The following is a 19,627-nucleotide window of genomic DNA, read 5'->3' on the forward strand; positions in this document are numbered from 1 at the left end:
CCTCTCCTGGATTAGGGGTAAATAGAAGCCATGTGTTCTGAAATTTAAGGTGCTTATATGGCCCTCATTTCAGTAGTATCTGAGCTCTTTGCAATCTTTTTAATGTGTTATCCCCACAACACACCTATGAGGTAGAACAGTGCTATTATGCCCATTTTACAGATGGGGAACTGAGACACAGAGTGCCTAGGAGCTAGATCCACAAAGAGGTCTTAACAACGAGGAGTCCTTGTGGCACCTTAGAGACTAACAAATTTATTTAGGCATAAGCTTTTGTGGGATATAACCCACTTCATCAGATGCATGGAGTGGAAAATACAATAAGCAGGAATAAATATACAGCACATGAAAACATGGAAGATGCTTTACAAGGGGGGGGGTCAGTGCTAACGAGGCCAATTCAATTAGGATGGATATGTCTCATTCTCAACAGTTGACAGGAAGGGGTGAGTATCAACAGAGGGAAAATTATTTTTTGTAGTGACCCAGCCACTCCCAGTCTTCATTCAGGCCTAATTTGATGGTGTTGCAACGTCTAGCGTTTGGGTGCCGGGCCAGCTAGTGGAATCCTTAGCCCAGAGTAAGGTGCCCATGCAACGCATGGTGATGGGAGTTGGGTTAAACGTTGTTGTTATGGGTTAAGCATAGGAGTTAAGTGCCCCTTAAAACAAAGGCTTTTTGGTGGCTGGTATTTGGATAAGTGGGGAAGGTGAGGGGGGAGAGAGCACACACAGCAGGACTGGAGAGACAGAAGCAGAAAGCCAGCCAAGAAGTCCCAGTGTGGGAGCACAGTGTGTGGCCCTGGGAGAGGCTTGGAGAGAGAGGTTTTGGGTTGGTGGTACTGGCTGAAAGAGCCGTGGCTCGTTGAGCAAGGACACTCTTGTCATAACTGCACTGTATTTCTCCTCCATTGTCTCTCACACACACACACCCCGTCCCACCTCCTAGCTTCTCAGCCGTCATCACCTTTATTGGGTAGAGACATGTGTCTCCCTCCCTCCTGACTGGGGCTTTTCCAGGCTGCACAGTTCCCTGCCTACACTGTATTATTCCCAGCAAGCCGAACGGCCTAGACAGGCCAGAATCCATGCTTTGCTTTCTCCTCAGAAGCTATGAACCGTGTTATTGCCCTCAGTTATAAGGTACCATACAGCTATTTTTAAGCAAGCACATTTTATTCTAAAGGTGAAAGCATTACAGCGAAAACCTATTTAAAAACAATTCAAAGAACCTACACGCATGCTAAGAAGCTTACCAGAGGCCACCCTAACAGTCTTACGGGGTCTCCAAAGGCCAAAGTCCTGCCAACCCCTCCCAGCCAGGAATGCCACCCTCCCCTTGAACAGATGGTCCTGTCCATTTGATGGATCAGAAAGAAGACCCTGAATCAGTTTATACTCAGGCTATTTATCCCTTTCTTTGTCGGCTGGTCACTGAATGATCCCGTCTAACCTAGTATGTCTGAGCCTTTCCAAGGCATGGTACCTCTCTGGAGTTGTTACAACTGGAGTGAATTTGCCTAATCACCCTGCACTGTTCTTAGTTCCTGGCTGTGGTCACCGCCTACCCCCCACCCCCATGGAATTACATACGCTGCCTGACCCACAATGGTACAGCAAGTTAATACAGGATAAGGGGCAGCAGCAGTGGTGAGAGGTCAAGAGCTATGGAGGTTGGAGTGGAAAAGCCTGCTAGTAAAAGAGAAATGGATAGAGCTGGAGGCCAGATGTCTGGGTGGGGCTGTGGATGGGCTGCTGGGCTCTCCTCTTCTCAGTGACAGCCCAGGGTACGTGCACACTTGTGATCTGCATGCTTGTAGGCTCTCTGTGAGCATCCAAGGATGGGAGCGACAGCAGCAAAGCATTGTGGTGAGACAGCCCCTCATTGGTCTGGTTTGCAGCCTTGACCCCACCTTCCCATCCATCCCCCTAACATTTTTCCCCCCTTTTGCCACAGTTGGTACAAGAGGCTTCTCATCGCTATCTCCTCCCCCCTGGAACAGCTTGCCTGTCACTTCTGTCTAGATTGTGCCGAGAAAACAAATCTTTTCTGCCTATACCTTTCATAATCGTTCTCCCCCTAAACCATTTGCAGCTTCATTTTGTATGCAATGCTGTGAGTCGGGTCCACCTTTTACCGTGTGCCTTGTCATCACTTACACCAGTGCAACCATTCTGACCTGGTAGTGGTTTTAGGTCCAACTTGCACTTTGCTGTAACATGAATAAGCTTGCACAATGCAGGGCAATGATGAATATATAACTTTTATATCAAAGTTAGCTTAGAGTAACATGAGGAGACTTCACTATAAGAACAGCATCTGTGGGCCACGTTACTCCCTCGTTGGTATTGTAATCTGCAGAGCGCAGTGCTTGGAAACAAGTTGGACTTTAAGGTGGCTTTGACTCTATCAGGCTGCTCGCAGATTGTCTAATTCCATGTTTCCTTTCCAAAGACTCTGCTAGAATTCTCACTCTGATCATTGCTGTTCCTGCATTGGATATGCTAAATCTTTCTCTCTACCCTACTGCCAGTCACCTCTCTGGTATGCACTTCTGAGACCTGGTGCAAAGAGCAACAATGATAAAGTTGTGTGTTGGGTGTGCGTGTGTGCGGGGAGAGCAGTTCAACACTTCCACGCTGGTGCCCGCAACCTATCCCATTACTTCCCTTACAACAGTTTAATTTTACTTGACAGTTCTGTTGAGTTGATTTCCTCCCTGTGAAAAATTAATTACTCCTCTAGCTTCCCCGCCCCCCTGCCTCCCCTCCCCCCGATAGGTCTGTTATGAAATAGTATATTTACTCAGGGTGTCAGGTAAGCCTTGGAAGATCTGTCACAGTGTTTTTAGGCAATTCAGGAATTGCAGGCAAATATGTCTTTCCAAATGAAAAAGCCCCTCCTTCAAACAGGGTCATGCAGCAGGAAGTGGTAGAGGGAGCAAGTCTTTAACACATGACTTCTGATGTCACAGAAGAACTACATACTCCTTGGGGTAATTAGGCTTATAGACATGTAGACACCTCAACTACGACTTGAAGTGGGCATGTGATCCAGGAGGAGGGCTCGAGATGTCAGAGGACTGATTGTGAGAGTGGGCAGTGTCTGAAACGTATGCAAACACAAATCTCAAAAGACTTGTCCGGAGCATCTCCTAATCAGATCACTGACTCCGTGCTCTGTTAGACTGATGAGTATGGCTTTCTCATTTTAAATGGCATTGCTTTAAAACAAAAAAGGCTTGTTCAAAAACCCAAATTCACAAACTGGGTTTATCTCTGGCAATATCGTCCCTAGAATTTTAAAGTCGTGCTTAGCAAGAACTTGGATGTGGAAATAGTGGATCAGATCCTCAGCTAATATAAATTGGCAATGAAGTCAACGGAGCTACACCAGCTAAAGCTCTGGTGGTTTAAGATGAAAGAATAACTCTGTTATCCATAGCTAAAGGGCCTACACTTATTAAGGGTTTATTAGCTATTATAGGTATTCACAGTGGGTTAAATTCATTTCTGCGGAGGGCCAAATGTGCTTCTTAAGCTCCTGTTATGTCTTTATTAAGGATTTCCGTGTTCATGTGGCAAGTTTGGAATTTCATTGCTTGGAACTTACTGTGCAAACTACATTCAGAACTCCGAATGTTCTGTGTTCCCTCTTGATGGCATAGCATAGCTGTCTCAGACATTCAAACCTAGTCAGCTGAGTTCTCCAGCTTCTGGAGGGCTGTAAGTTACAGCTACAGATGAGTGACTTTTGCAGCTCTTTGAGCTGCACCTCTGAAAAGCTGGCCACCTATTTAAGGACATAACTATTGATTTAGTGCCAAAATTTATGTGCTCAAGTTAAAAATAAATGTTGCCCTTATCTGCAAAATGCAATTTTTAAACTAGGCTATTAAAAAAATGGAGGCACCACACATGTAATTGAGGCCCAGGCTCCAGCCCACACTTGGAAGTCTACACAGCAATGAAACAGCCCTGCAGCCAGAGTTGGCTTTCATGGGTTTAGCTTTGCTGTGTAGATATACCCTGTAAGCCAAGGTCTCAGTGCAGGATTGTGCTTTGTACAGGTAGAACTAAATTTAATTAAATGGGGCCAGGTATGGATACAGGATTCCACTTGTATGGAGCTCATTGCAGGCGCAGGGCCAAAATCACGAATGTAACCTACTATACGTGGCAATAAAAAATGACTTTAAATGACAAATTGAACTCTCTTTTAAAACTGTCCTAAGTTTACATCTTCACATCTAACTTCACCTGAGATCTGAAATGGTTGCACCAAATGGCAGCTGATGAGGAACTGTCTGAACACATCCAGCAGTGGGAAGTGCTACTGAAATGTTTTTGACACTGTGTATAGAGATGTCAAGTTTGTTTCTAATTCAATTCTGGTGAATTTACTTGTGATTCAAGGTTACTGTCCTACCAACTAGCACGCCTGTTTCAAAGAACACACCAGTTCTAAATAAATTCTAGATGAGGTATGAGTGTTTAGGTCTTTTTCCGAAGCAGAGAGAAGCTAAACAGGTATTGGAGTGGGTACCCAGCTGCATAACTTACTTCTGTATGTGGGTAACATCATGTTATTAGTAAGCAGCCCAAGTAAAATTATTCCTGCAACCTTAAATATTAATGGCAAAGTAAGTGTGTGTGTGTGTGTGTGTGTGTGAGAGAGAGATCATTTGGAATAAGAATTTTATTCTTTGCAGTATTTACACCTTGGGAGAATAAAAGGGCAGCAAATAACTTCAAATAGTTGTTTAGGAATGAAGTTGAATATGGGGCTGAATAATATTGCTAAGGGTAATTGGTATCCAGTTATATGAAATATCAAGGAAGATTGACAAGTAGAATTCCCTGAACCTGAACGTGTGAGGTAGATCTCATGCAGTGAAGATGACTTCCACCTCACAATTGCATTTTTCTCCCTCAGATGCTTCACCTGGAGGTTAGAGGGGCATGTTTTAATAAAATGAAGGCCTTTAATTTACCATCTTTTGGGGAGGAAAGTAAGCAAAGCTTTAAGCTTCTATATTAAGCACAAGCTGAAATCACTTAAACTGCATCTTGCATATCAAATTGTTCTCCTTTTCTCAGTGTTAGCTCAGTACTTGTCCAATTCTATTTAACTTACCCTCAGACTTGGGTGTAAATTTCTGCTGAAATGTAATGTTATAATTACCTTGCTGTTTAACTATGTTTTAAATATATAAAAATGACCTATTGATACATAATAAACAGAGATACCATGTAATATTTTATTTATGCTATCAACTATTTCTGTTTGGGAATCAGTTGGATTTTGTTTTTAAACAGGATTCAAAGAACTGTCATTCCATCCACTTATTCTCAGTTAGTGTGTGTCACTTGATATCAATTGCTTGTGACTACTTACAGTTAGTTGAAATCAATAAGTTTGAGATGGATTTTTACCTCATGCTGTAGCCTAAAAGTAATAAAATCCCTGTTTAGTCCAGAAGGCATAATTTCTTGTGGTAGGCTTCCATAAATTCTTATAAGAGCATTGGATGAGCACAGTTTTAGCAATCAACATTTTAAAAAAAAATCTCTATACAAGGCAAACACATACAAATGAATTTAACTCAGTTGGCCTCAAATGCAAATTAATAGAATACTCCTTTTGAGAGGCTCTTGTAGACCACATTCCCATTCTGATTCCCTGTTATAGATAATCAGACCCTGGCCCATACAGTATATACCACCTTTAATCCAAGGCTTGGAAACTGAAAAGGTGTGCAAGATAGGTACAGAAAATTATCGTCATGTTACAGCTGAATAAATTGAGTCAGAGTTGAAGCCACTTGTACCCAAGGTCATCCCATAAGTTCAGCAGCAGCACTGATATTACAGAACATCAAGTAACAAAAGTACTCCCAGAGTGCTGTATTGATTTAAGGTTGTATTGGTATTTCCATTATGAACCTTTCAGGGATTCATAGGCCGGCTATAAAAGTCTGTCCCACTGTGAAACTTAGCTTATATCAGAGGTATTCAAACTTCATTGCACCGCGACTCCCTGCTGACAACAAAAATTACTTCACAACGCCAGGAGTGGGGACCGAAGCCTGAGCCTGCCCGAGCCCCACTGCCCCGGGTTGGGGTAGGAGGGGAATGTCTGAGCCTCACTGCTCTCGGCAGTGGGGCTAAAATTGAAGCTCCAGGCCTTCAATCCCAGGCAGGGGGCCTGCAACCGGAGCCCCAGGGCTGAAGCCTTCAGGCTTTGGCTTCAGCACTGGGCAGTGGGGCTCGGGCTTCAGCCATGGGCCCCAGCAAATCTAAGCCAGCCCTGGCGACCCCATTCAAAGGGGGGTCACAACCTGCTTTTGTGTCCCAACCCACAATTTGAGAACTGCTGTCTTATACCATTTCAAGCCAGCAGACAAGCTTCCTAAAAGTTGTCGAGAACTCTCCCTGCCACAAAATGTTTGGCATTTGCTGCCCTGTGAAATGAAATGGACATTGTCCTGTGTGCAATGGGGCGAGGAGAGCTATGAAGGATAATGACACTTAGTCCGACAGCATGGGCAAAAAGTGTCCATTCGTGGGGAAACCTAACATAGTATTTGTTGCTCAAATACAACATACAAATGAAATGGTTGGATAGGCTGTGGGTGAGCCGCTAAAATATAATAGAACAGATAGGAATTAGCAACTTACCACAGTGGCAACCAGCCTGAGTAGGGTACTGTCTCTTGATTACAACCAACAGAGCCCTCAACCCTTCTACTCTACGAAGAGCCCAATGGAGGATTTGTTGGCATGCCGCTTAACCAAGGTTTCTAATCATACGGGGATGGCAGAAGGGGTTTGTTGGGATGGCATCTGAAGCTGAGGTTCCAACTCGGGTCTACGTAGAGCAGTATGGATGTGCCCGCACAGTTGTGAACCCTGTGTTTCCACTACAGTGTGGATGCTCAAATGCGGGCTTGGAAATACCAAGTCTGCAGGTATGGGTCACAGAGACCCAGGCTTAGTGTGGGGTGTAGACATACCCTGAAGCACAGGGGTGGCGAATTACATTGTCACTTGTCTGAATGGAAACATTGCCTCATCTTCTCTTCCTGTAGGCCTGCATGTTGTTACCCGTCTCTCTTGGGCCTCTGACTCAGTTAAGTCATGCATTATACATTTTTTCTCCTCCTCTTTCCACAACCAGACTCCTGTTTATAGTAGCAGCAGCCTAGAATAATAATGCTTTCCCAAGGCTGTGCATTTGGGTGGGTGGTATTTGTTTAAAAGGCTTGATTTTAAAAGGCTTCCGTAGATCATGAAAGGCCAAGGAATGGAAGATATGTGTGCCAGGGAGTGGGTGGGAAATAATAAGGGCCAAACACAGTGGAGGATCTGGGGGTGGGGAGCAAAAGTATGCAATATAAAGTAGGTATTTGCTATGGTCCTGAAGTGCTTGCTTAAGCAAAACTTCTGTTGCAGTCAATGGGAGTTCTTTGTAAGTCTTGGAATCCAGGTTTAATAAGTAGAGGCTGTGAAAGTCCGAGGTGGATGCAAAGAAGAGCTGGTGGCTAAACTAGCCATGAGGAGATATTGTACACCTGTAAATAAATTCCTTACTCCTGTAGTCATCTGGAGTGACTGAGTCCTCTCCTGAGGGTTGATTAAAACCGATTGTGATAATGGACAGGGCCTCAGTTTATAATATTGTCCACTGTCTAGATAGCCTTGCAGTGAAGACCTGTACTTTCCACTAACTGCTTTCCCTAAAGGTGCCTTTCAATGGCCATCTTGTATTTAAAGAGGCTGTACTTTACTTGATGGGCATTCTATTTCCTTGTGTAAATTGGCCCGTTTCCCATTCCAATTTCTTGTGCGATTGGGTTACTGAGCAAATAGGTGGTAATTATGGAATGATTGTACCACAGAAGTAGCAGGGAGTAGAGGTGGGGGAGGAAAATACAATGGTATAGAGTGTGTTAAGAAAGTTTTGTGTATCCACATCCAGGCTTGGTAACAAATTTCACCTGTTCGTGGTTACTCCCCCTCCACAGATTGAAATGTACTGGGCTGTGTATTTTGTTGATTCATCCGCTCTCCCTGGCTGTTCCATGGAGCGTTGTTTAATAGACTAACCCACCACCTGCGTGTGTGTGTTTGCCTCCCCATGCTGCTTTGCAACAGCCTATCATTAGTCTCCCAACACGAGGGATTGTTTTGTATCTAGGTTACTTGAGCACTCTAATTTGTAAAGCAGTTTCCACTGAATTCAGGTTTCACCCTTTCCTAGTTTGTCCTAAGAGGTGTAGGTGCGGTTGTGTAATTTTATGCTTTAATTCATTTAATTTAGCTGAGGCTATTAGCTCCCTGTTGCTCACAGCATGCCTGGACTACATAGATGCCTCTATGCCAGGGGTCGGCAACCGTTCCGAAGTGGTCTGCCGAGTCTTCATTTATTCACTGTAATTTAAGGTTTTGCGTGCCAGTAATACATTTTAACGTTTTTAGAAGGTCTCTTTCTATAAGTCTATAATATATAACTAAAGTGTTGTTGTATGTAAAGTAAATAAGGTTTTTAAAATGTTTAAGAAGCTTCATTTAAAATTAAATTAAAATGCAGAGCCCCCCAGACCGGTGGTCAGGATCTGGGCAGTGTGAGTGCCACTGAAAATCAACTCGTGTGCTGCCTTTGGCACTCGTGCCATAGGTTGCCTACCCCAGCTCTATGGTATTATGTGACTTAGTGATTAAAACTACTTAACTGCATTCTCCCCTGTAGCTCATTCACGAACTCCTTGATCTTGGAAGTCAACCTAATGGGGATAAGAGCCCAGTATGGTCCCTTTTACATGGATCTCTTCTTTTAAAAAATGCAGTATTGTACGGTAATGATCCAAGTCACTACACAGATGCTGTCTGATGTGATGGCGGTTAAGTCTTAAAGACTCTTTGCTTTGGGAGACCTAAGCGCCCACAGATGATTTGTCTGTTACAGAAACTCAAAACCACTAGTTTGAACACCTCATCCTCAGTTTTTCCCTCAGACGAAGTGGGACATTCCTATTGGTCCCACACATAGAGTCTTTTCTTTAGGGATTATGGTTCCTAATATGCCCACTTCTCACTTAAAATAAAGTTGGTTTTTCTTCACTACTGAGCCTCTTTCTCCAGTTAAGTCTGACTATAAAATCCTTCGCCTCTATTCCTTGCATTTCCCTCCCTAGGGTGGTGATTAGATTCTGAACAAACAGTTTACTGATGAACCTCCACAAGGGACCAAAGCCCAGATATATAATATATTATAGGCATTGTGCTATTGTTAAAAGGTTAATGCCTACAAGGGTTTTTGCTGTTATCTTGCACCAATATTCCTCTTTGGGAACCGTCACCTTCTTATGGTGAAGGGGCTTGCATATTCCAATGATCCTCAGTGCTAAGTTTTCGGGAGCTTCATGTTCCTGATAGGGTCTCCCAAGGCAAACAGGTCTGAGAGGAGGTCCTAGACAGAGCACGGTCCAATCCCCCAAGTCCTCAACAGCGGATAAGGTGGAAGAGGATCCTTGGACCTCAATGGCTGTGAAAGTGGATGAAAGCTGCAGCAAGTGGAGATCTCCAGTCGTCTCAGACTTTCCCTGCCACTGGGCCCAAGACCTCCAACTTGTCATGATTGTGTGGTTGCTGTAGGTGCGCCAGCTTCCCTCTGTTAAAAGAAATCATGCACAGGCTTCTACCATGCAGCAATATTGCTTTGAGATGCACCCTATCAGATTTTTCAGACTACTTTGGTATTTTTGAATTTTTATTTTTCCCAATATGGATGTTTCTTTAGAGTAAGGAGTGTTTCCTTTCTGTTCTTGGGCCTTTCTGATCGGTATACAGGGTGTTACATCCAGCCTCCATGCAACACTTCTGGCTAAAGAGATATTAAGCTACTTGCACACCTAAAACTCACTTCATAGTTTGTGTTGGAAGTTAAAGTTATCTTATGGCAGAAAAGAGAAAAACTTGCACAACTGCTTGCACCAAGCCTCTTGAGTTAATAGACCCAAGATGTATCAACTCATGAAATATGCAAAATATCTGAAAGTTCTCTCCCCAGGTTCTAGAGGGCACTAGAACTGTCAGGAGCAGAACTCGCTAGTTCACCTCTAGAAATCAGTCTGATGCAGCTGCATCAGTCTATGTACATCTCTAGTAACAGATTCTTTTTTTAAGAACAGTGTCTTTCTGTGTTAATTATATTACAAATGTATGTCTTAAAATTGATGCCCTGCAGCTTCTGAAATGAGAAAAATGTTCATTTCTGGCCACTTACTCAAGGATTCCAGTCTGTTTCAGTAGAAGTGATTAATGACTCTGCCACACGTCATGATATTTACATCTGCTCTGAAATACATTTCTTTCTCACTTCCTCAGGTAAACCTTGGAAGTCTTGCCATTGTGTTGAAGGCAACTCAGAGACTGCTAACAAAGATACTTTTCCCAGCTAAAAACCTTTACCTTAAAACTGGGCCATAGCAAGGAGCAGAAATGGGAGCCAGCTCCTATAACCTTTATTTTCCTCTTCTTTTCTTCCTTTTTGGATGTGTATGTTCTATTTGAGTAAAATATGTGCATGCATTTGTGCACGGGGCAGTCATACAGTAAGTTTCAATGCTTATTGCAGGAGTTCTCTGCCTAAAAATATTGCTGAAAATGGGTCAGGAAGCTTGGCTTAAAATTAGTGCTGACGGATGAATGTAGGATGGGTATTTCTGAAGTGTGCGCAACTCTCCCTCCAAATACCTGTCGTGATATCATTTTAATCAGCTCACTTTTCTGTAGGTTCCCTTATGCTGAGGAGTGCAGGCATGTATAGCTTTAGTTTTGTGATGAAGAGAAGAGAACGTAGGAATGATTATTCACAAATCAAATGTACTTCAGTGTCTTCCCAGGGCAAGTGTCTTCCCACTCACAGCCTTCAGACTCCTATTCCACTCCCTTCCATTCTCTCACACTTGGAGGCCATCTGCACAACCTCCTTCCAGACAATAAGTGCAGTGGGCTGTCTTTTCTTCTATCTCTAAAGCCACTCTTCTGCTGACCCCAGGGCATGGCCTAGGACCATGGAAGACGTTCATTGTCCCTGCCACTCCCCAGCACTGCCGCTCCATGGTAATAAGAGCGACCGACAAGGGGCCCTGTTAAAGTCAATGTAGTTACAAGGGTGACTAAGGATCTGCAGTTAAATAACTTCAGCATATGCCACATTCAAAGCAGAGCAAGTCAAAATTACTACTTCTGATGAATATTCATGGGGCATTTAGCCTCTTCCCCCGCCTTTTTTCTGCTCATAAACCATTTGCAGTCCTGTCACAGTTTGCCATAACATTTCCTTTGCCTTCTAGGCAGCTATCTGATTGAGCCGATGTGCTTGAGCAGCACACCATGGTAGGTTTTGTAAAAGCCTTTTAGCAAAAATCTACCCATAGCCTCCCACACTCTTGCCGGAGCTTCAGGCTGTCACATTTCCTGATCGCTAGGGGAGGGTGGTACTGAGACAGGCAGCTGTCCTGAACCCTGAGTGTCCTAACAAGGCTGCTGTCAGGAGGGCTGTGATGAAGAAAATGATCCAAGGACCGTCCCTAGAAGCTGCTTCCAACAACAGGAATGTGGAGGAAAGGGATAGCTGGTTCTAAACATCCCGCATTAGCATCCCCAGAAAAATCGCTATGGGAAGATAAAGAGGGCAGCTCACTCTGTTCTCCATGGGGCAAAGCATTTCCTTTACTCTTTATGGACAGAGCTCTGAAAATCTGCGGATATCTGCTTTATATCTACAGATGTAGATGCGGGCCATGTTTGCAGATCGGATGCGGATACAAATTTTGTATCTGCGCAGGGCTTTATTTATGGATGCCAGTTTGCCAGGCTTCTGCAAAATCCCTTGGGGCATCCCTTTGGTATGTTATTGATCTGGAAACCCAGTTGCTCTGAAGACCACAGAGGTTATGTCCTTTCAGAGGAATAGCTAGTACATTCATACACTTTCATCTGCAGGTCGCCATTGCAGATATCCAGCTGTTACATCATTGCCGGTCTCCTAGCACCATCTCAACTGTTGCAGATTCCTGTAGACTGTTTTGCCTTTAAATTTAATTAAACTTTTTTGGGACATGCAACCCGGCAGTTGTAACGTGGGGTTTTAAGTGGCCTTAGTCCTATATCTGCTTACTAGTTAAGGCACTTTTGGGAATACGCATTACTGCAGTGTTGGGAATGATAAACTGCTTCCGCTATGGCTTTGGAGCCCTCTACTGGAAGTAGCTCATGTAACATCCTGCAGTGACACAGGCATCCACATAAATCCTTCATCTAAAAGAACTATTCGTAAAAATTACTGATTGTGAATGATGTGTAGAATTTGAACGAAGGCAAATTTACATTGCTCTGACTCCTGATATTCTTTCTCTCATGAGTGGGGCAATATCTTAGTTGCCCTACTGGTAGAGTCTCTACTAGCTGCTTTAATTTTCTCTGAGTAAAGAGTGAACAGGGAAAGTTAGGAGAGTTAAGAGGGAAACGGCATGAATGACCTCATTACACAGTTCACTAACTCAAACTTACTGCAACTGCACTTGCTATTCTTAACTCAATGGCTACCACTGGAAACTGGATAAATGTATGAAACCCTTTTCAGATCTCTCCCTCTGCTATTAAACTTTTTTTTTTTTTTTTTTTTTATCTCTGAGCAATGCCGGGCATTATATATTGTTCTGAAAATGCCTGGTCTGCTGGCAAAAAAACCCCATTTGTTCAGAAAATATATAACTAAAATTTATTCATGCAGAACAGTTGTTTGATTTTTATAACGTATTTGTGCAGAGTTGTTTAGAATCCTTCTGAAAGAAAATGCTATAGAAATGTGCCAAGTATTATCACAGCTTGAAGGCTAAAGGACTGTATTGGAAACCCAAGTCTTCTACTCCACTGAAGGCAAAGCTTAACTCTACTATCAATAATCTTGACTTTTAAACACCCTTATCAGTATAGAGTTGGGAAGTGTGTTTTTTCTCTTTGCCTAGATCCTGTCGTCATACTGAATTTCTAATACAAGGGCAGACTTGCATGGCTGATAACTTAGCATGTATCTGTCTCATTAAATGGTGCATTTTGTGTTGAATCCTAATTCTTTAAGAACTTCAAGTGGGAATTCATAGCTCTCCATTTTGGGAAAGTGATAGCTTTATCCATACAGCTACACTTCTAGTTGTTATGTAACCAGCTCATATTTGAGCAAATGCTTGGGGCAACAATATGAACTGCAAATGGGAACAGGTTATTTCTTTTCCTAAGTCACACGTGCTTTATGTAATAGTTAATCAAGTGTGTTGTATTTCTTTCTCACACACACACACTCTCACTCTCACTCTCTCTCACACACGCAGACAGCAGACAGCTGCCTGCTACTTCTTCCAGCTAATGGAGTTACCCCTTTAGGTCATGTTTTGGAAATCCTATGTTTTGGTGCTGAAGGTTCTGAGTTCAAGCCTTGCTTGGCACTATGAGAGGTGGCATTGTCTAGCAGAAAGGGTGTCAGGACATCTGGGCTCTGTCCCTGATGTGCTGTATGACCTTGGGCAAGTCACTTCACCTCACTATGCCCCTGCTTCTCCTCTGATCTGGTCTGTCTCTTCTATTGGTAAGCTCTTTGGGGAAGGAATTTTCTGTGCATGGTCCCTACTACAAAATGGTTTTAATCTTGGTTGATGGCTCTAGATGCTACTGTAATACAACTAACTAAGGCACTCATATTCCTCAGTGATGGAAGTGGCATAAGAGCTGCAATAGAACAGACATCTTCCATCTGTTTTGGAAAATCTGATGTCCTCTGCCTTCAGGAATAGCTCCTAGATTTCTTGAAAATACACGAGCTTATGTTATATCTGTCTACCAATACTATTCAGGAGTGATTATTTTTTTTATTGTCCTGATCTCCATTATCTATTTTCCTTATTGTCAGCGCAATTGAATCTTTCCAATGTCTGTCTACCAATAAACCATATGGGATCAATTTACTGCTTTAATGAAGAATCCCCTCCTTTATTCAGTTTGCTAGTATGTATAAAGTGCCTTCATTGTGGAATGGCAAGAGGAGGGTGCAGATGGCAAAGTATGAGGACAAACCTATTGTATTTTAGGTCTGTGTCTTCTCCTGTGGTTCCCAAGTAACCGTACTCTCTTCAGATGATGGTTGGCTTTCTTTCTTTTGCCTTGATCGACCACAGTGACGCATCCCAGTGTTACTTGTTCCCTGTCTCATCTGTGCCAGTTCTCAGTCACAGTGGATCTTGGCTGTATCCTAACCCAGGTGTCCTCCAAGATCAATTACATATTACAGCCCATGTGACTTAATCAGAGTCATCAAGTACTGATTAGTTCAGCTGAAGCTTGGAAAGAGGCCTAGCTGCCATTTGTCACGATAATGGGCATAGTTGGAGAACCTAAAAGGCCTGGGATGCATTGACAGTAATCTATTGCACCTTGCCAATGCGCTTCCTTAGGGGATATATTTCTAGTGCTGTCTCTAGTCAGGTATTAAATGTCCCTCTTCGATGATTGATTTGATCACCTTCAAAGTTTCCCTAACTGCTTGGTGTTCCTGTGGGCAAGACTTTCTAGATCCCTGATCTCTCTGCAGCATGTACAGAAAAGTTGTATTTATCTTGTTTACTCTCCCTTCCTTCCATTTTTGTGACAGCTGAATAAGGCTGGTTGTAACAAAACAATTTAAGCCCTCTGTCTAGCCCACCTGAAGACTTACTTTAAAAAATAATTATTAATTCAAAAGTAATTATTACCTTTCAAGTCTTACCTTTTCTATTTCTTTTGAAGCCGTCATCTCTGTCCTTCTGCAGAATGAAAATATTCATTTTCAACCTCGCAGTTGATGTAAAAGGCTCTTGCTTATAAAAATGGCTTCCTGTGCTCTGAATGGAGAAGTTATATGAGCTCAAATAATAACTTGAAAACAACAACAAAAAATCACGAATCATTTTATGAACTCTTAACCTCTATTAATTGCATCAATGTCCAGCAAGCTTTGTAAACCAGGGAGTGTCAAAACGTGAATTCTGTGGAAAATCTTTTCCTGGTAATTATCTTGCTAGAAAATTGTGCTCTAAAGACTGATGAAATCCTCTGTTAATGTGGTCTACAGAGCTGCTTCTGTTACAATGGGGGGAAGCATCTGTCAATAACAAACACTACCTGTCAAACATATTCCAGCCATACCCACTCAGTATCTTTTTTTAACCAACTAAGCCTCTTATATGGGTGTATTAACCAAACCCCCTCAGCAACTGATTATGTATTGCTTGAGATAAGGATTAAGGTTGTGGTTGCATGGATAAGTACTCAAAAGAGGAAATGCAAGAGTTCAGGTTGCGCATACAAGCTTAACTCTGCCTCATTTTTCTATGCTTTGAGAAAATATTTGAGAAACATGATGTTATCATGTTAATTGATTGACATTGTACTGTTTAATGTAAATAACTTATATGGTACAACCTTCATTTGAAAAATGATGTGACTTAGAACAGATACCATGGTGTAAACTCTGAGGGACTAATTTGAGTACGGGCTGTGGAATTAGAATCTTAACCTGAAATGGGTTCTCTGTTGTTTTTAAAAGCTTGCAGGATTAACTCAATAGCCATAAAAAAAAAAGTGTGGCCTAGTAACTTTGATAACGATTCTTGAGATGACTCTTTCGAGTGTGATGGTAACAGACAATAAGGACCGCACTTTACTTTCCTTACTCATATAAGAAGTCCATTAATCATCTTTGGCTTTCTAGCTGAGATGATCTGCAACTACGAAAAATATTGTAGGATGACATGCTGAGTCCCCTTAATAGTAAAAGCACATACTGATTTGAAATTTACTTTTATTATATTTTTCCAGTCTCCTGAAGCCACGGCCATTTGAAATGTTGGCAGCATGATGCATGTTATTGAAACACAACCTCTGCCAATAAAGAATGCGTTAGAGCCTGGGCAAGCTAGGTAGGTGGTATTCTTCATGTTTGATGCTGAAAAGAGATGCTTGAAAATCTAAAGTTCTGATGGTGTATCTCTAACAAACCCAGGTTTTTTTATGTCTGGCTCGTTCTAAATACGACAGGGTTACAAATCGACTCTTTAAAGAAGCATTAGGTCTCAATCCCTCCCCACATCTTCAGTTTGCAGAGAGGGTTCTGTGATGGGCTCTGCTTCCCGCACTGCACCTGAGAGCTGAATTAGGCCAAGTGGGCCCAATCAGCTAATTAGCCTGCCCTAAATCTCTCCTGTTTGCCACATGGAGGCAGCTGATTAGAGAGCCTGTATCAGTGGTTCTCAACCTTTCCAGACTACTATACCCCTTCAGGATTCTGATTTGTCTTGTGTACCCCCAAGTTTCACCTCTCTTAAAAACTACCTCCTTTCAAAATCAGACATAAAAATACAACAGCGTCACAGCACAGTATTACTGAAAACTTGCTTACTTTCTCGTTTTTACCATATAATTATAAAATAAATCAACTGGAATATAAACAATTAGTATATAGTCATTGTCTGTATGAAATTTTAGTTTGTACTTACTTCGCTTGTGCTTTTTATGTAGCCTGTTGTAAAACGAGGCAAATATCTAGATGAGTTGACGTACCCCCAGAAGACCTCTGTGTACCCCCAGGGGTATGTGTACCCCAGATTCAGAACCACTGGCCTATATAAGACAGGAGGTGGGAAGCAGAGGGGGCTGCAGGGAAGGTGTTTGCAGCCCCTCCCTGGGAGAAGGGAGGGATGTCTGAGGGATTGCAGAGATGAGTTGCCTAAAGATACTCCTTGGGAGGAAGGAGTGAAGTGACTGACCAACCCAGAAGAGTGCGGAAGGCCAGGAGGTATGGACATGGCTCAGAGGAAAAAGGCAGCAAGGTGCAGGGAACAACTGTAGTTACTGAGAGAAATAGAGGGGCTGCAGAGGAGAAATGGACGGGATGTACCGGCTGGAAGGGATGTCAGCAGGACTGAGCTAATCCCCAGAACCGTGGTGGTGGCACCATCCAGCAGTGAGAAGAGCAGCCTATCACAGGTTTCGTTTAAATTACCAGTAGTAATATGTAAAAGAGTGAGTGGGTAGAGAATACGTTAATGCGGCTGCTTGCAAAGCCACTTTATACTATGAAAAATTAGATGACGCTTGGCACTGGAAGATGTAAAGAACTTGAAAATTATGTTGATTTTGGCATCAAAAATATAATTCTCTTTTTCCTCTTTTGCCAATGTCAGTAAGTAGTATTTTGTGGGGGAGCTGCCGGATTAGGAATAAAGGTAGCCACAATTTCTTCTTACATCCTTACTTTTTTTCCATTTAATTTTATTTTGAGATGATTGGCTGTCCTTTCCGAGACTGCCAGCTTCTAGTATTGAAAGAATAAAATAACCACAGAAATAAACCCTGAGTGTTTATAATCACATTATTGCCTTTTTGTTTTGATGTCCCATTTTAGAATATGATGTCTGATATCTTACATTTGCATAGCACTTTAACAGCTCTTTCACCAAAGTCACTTCACCCATTCCTACTGAATGCAGCACCTATGGAGTATAGCACTGCTATAGCTTTGGAGTGCAGAGCAGAGGCACTCTCTCCAACTATATTACAGGTCAGAACATGAAGTGAAGAAAATTGTGTCTAGCTGAAACTACACATGGGGAAGTTAGGTAAACAGAATGCACCTACTCATACTAGGATTTGAAATTGCACCAAGGGTCTTCCTTTGAAAATGTTCCCAAATCATGAGTGTGCTGATGAGCCAGTTGTGGTTCTCTGTGTTTCTTTTGTAAGAGAGAAGAAACCAGTCACTAAGCTGGAAATTAAAATGAATGGATTGTATTGTGTTTTAAGCTGTTGCTTTTAATACTGTCAACTTTGACTTGCTGATGATGTAAAGTTTTGTAACTTTAGGAGGAGGAGACGAACAAAGGGAAAACCAAAATGGGGTCAGGGATAAATTTACAAAGCTCTTAATCAAATATAGAAATGAGAGGAATTTTTTTTAACTGGAACGGACATTGGTGTCTTCCGATACAGATTACCATATTTAATTGACTTGTAGCGAAATGCTCTTTCTGTGTGGTTCTCTGCAGTGGTGTTGCTAGGAAATGTTGCTAGGCAACTGTTCATTGACTGAACTGACTTAAGATAAATATATTTATTTTTCCTTTGATGCAGTAAAGCATAACTCTACTATTTCAGTCTTGTACTAGTGGGTCACTGGGCAGTGGAGAATATATATGGGGCTGGGAGTTGTGAAGTAATGGTCTGCTTAAAATATTTGGCAACGCTGTTTTGCCGTCATCAACCTTTTTTGTAAAACTGTCTTAATTCCTGGTAACTCCAGTTCCTCTTTGCCATGCTAACAACTAATGCTGGTCAGATAATATATGTTAAATAATTCGATGAATTTTGTGATCTGTATTGAATAAATCACTGAATGAACATTTGCCATTATTCACCCAGTTGCCCTGGTGGCACTGACAGTGCATCTTGACAAATATGATTTTAAAGAACCAAATGTTGACTAGGCTGTCTGCTAATAAAACTGTATTGTTGATGGTGGAACAAGATGTGCATAGCAATGTCCCATAGCACACCCAGTGATATTTCCTTATACAAGAGGTCTTCAAACTCGCCTTTTACTCATGCAAGTCTCTTGGTTATAACATTGTTCAATTGAATCATTTTTTTAATGTTTGCTCATTCCAAAACTAGTAATCAAATATTTTTCCCCACAAAGGAGTATTTAAAGAATTCACTAACTATATCATTCTAAGGTATCGCTAGTAAATTCTAGTCTGCAGGTATCCAAGAAACGTTAGCTTCTTCATGTCACCAGGGCTAAGGTTTGAAAGGAACTTACCGCACAAAAATTTAGAATGCAAGAATAAGTTGCCTATGCAAACTATAGAACTTGTATATGGACACAGGAGACATGCATACGAATTGGGTAGGGAGAAGTCTGCTCAAAGACAGACTCTCATCCTTCAGTGATCTCAGCACGGGTAGACCCCTTCTCCCATGTGAAGCTCTGCAGGACTCGGGGCTTCAAAGCTATACCTTGGTCCTATTGTTTCAAATACTTGGTGGGGCTTTTCGTCTTCTTTTCTGCGTGCTCTAGACTTAGAATGCATGGTGTGTTATAGCAGACACATGCCTCGGAAGCGATGTCAGTTTGAGGTAGTGATCATGGATATCCAATGTTATCACAGGTAAGGTCATTCAAAATTATGCTGCACCCCAGTGCCGATGCTAATGTAAACAGCCAGTACCCATCTCTAATGTACATGTCACCCAATGCCTATGTTCAGAAGCAATTAAACTTAAAAGAAAAAAAAGCGTGTTCATGATCCATTCTAATACAGAGCAAAGAAATAACTTATGTTCATGGGAATTTATAATGGTTTTCGAATCTCTGCATGGTTAAGTTCTTGCTCTGAATCTGGTACCCTTTCACAAGGAGTCCCTCCCCATTTAAATAGCTAAAGTAAAATAGAAAGAACAAACAAACATGTGTCTAAGTGTTCCCAGTGTTCCATTACATAATGGTAAAAGCACAGAAGACTCCAGTTCCA

At 42.1% G+C, this 19,627-nt stretch overlaps 1 long non-coding RNA gene across 1 annotated transcript in view; it reads left to right on the forward strand.

Annotated features, from left to right (window-relative positions):
- LOC120387565 overlaps positions 1-16,009 on the forward strand; it is a 31,044-nt gene extending 15,035 nt beyond the window's left edge. The window contains exon 3 of the long non-coding RNA XR_005590225.1: positions 15,918-16,009. This is a non-coding gene — a long non-coding RNA (uncharacterized LOC120387565). The remainder of the gene's footprint in view (positions 1-15,917) is intronic.
- The last annotated feature ends 3,618 nt before the right edge of the window (positions 16,010-19,627 follow it).

This window comes from Mauremys reevesii, linkage group 20 (assembly GCF_016161935.1).
Source record: "Mauremys reevesii isolate NIE-2019 linkage group 20, ASM1616193v1, whole genome shotgun sequence".
In the NCBI taxonomy this organism is placed as follows: Eukaryota; Metazoa; Chordata; order Testudines; family Geoemydidae; genus Mauremys; species Mauremys reevesii.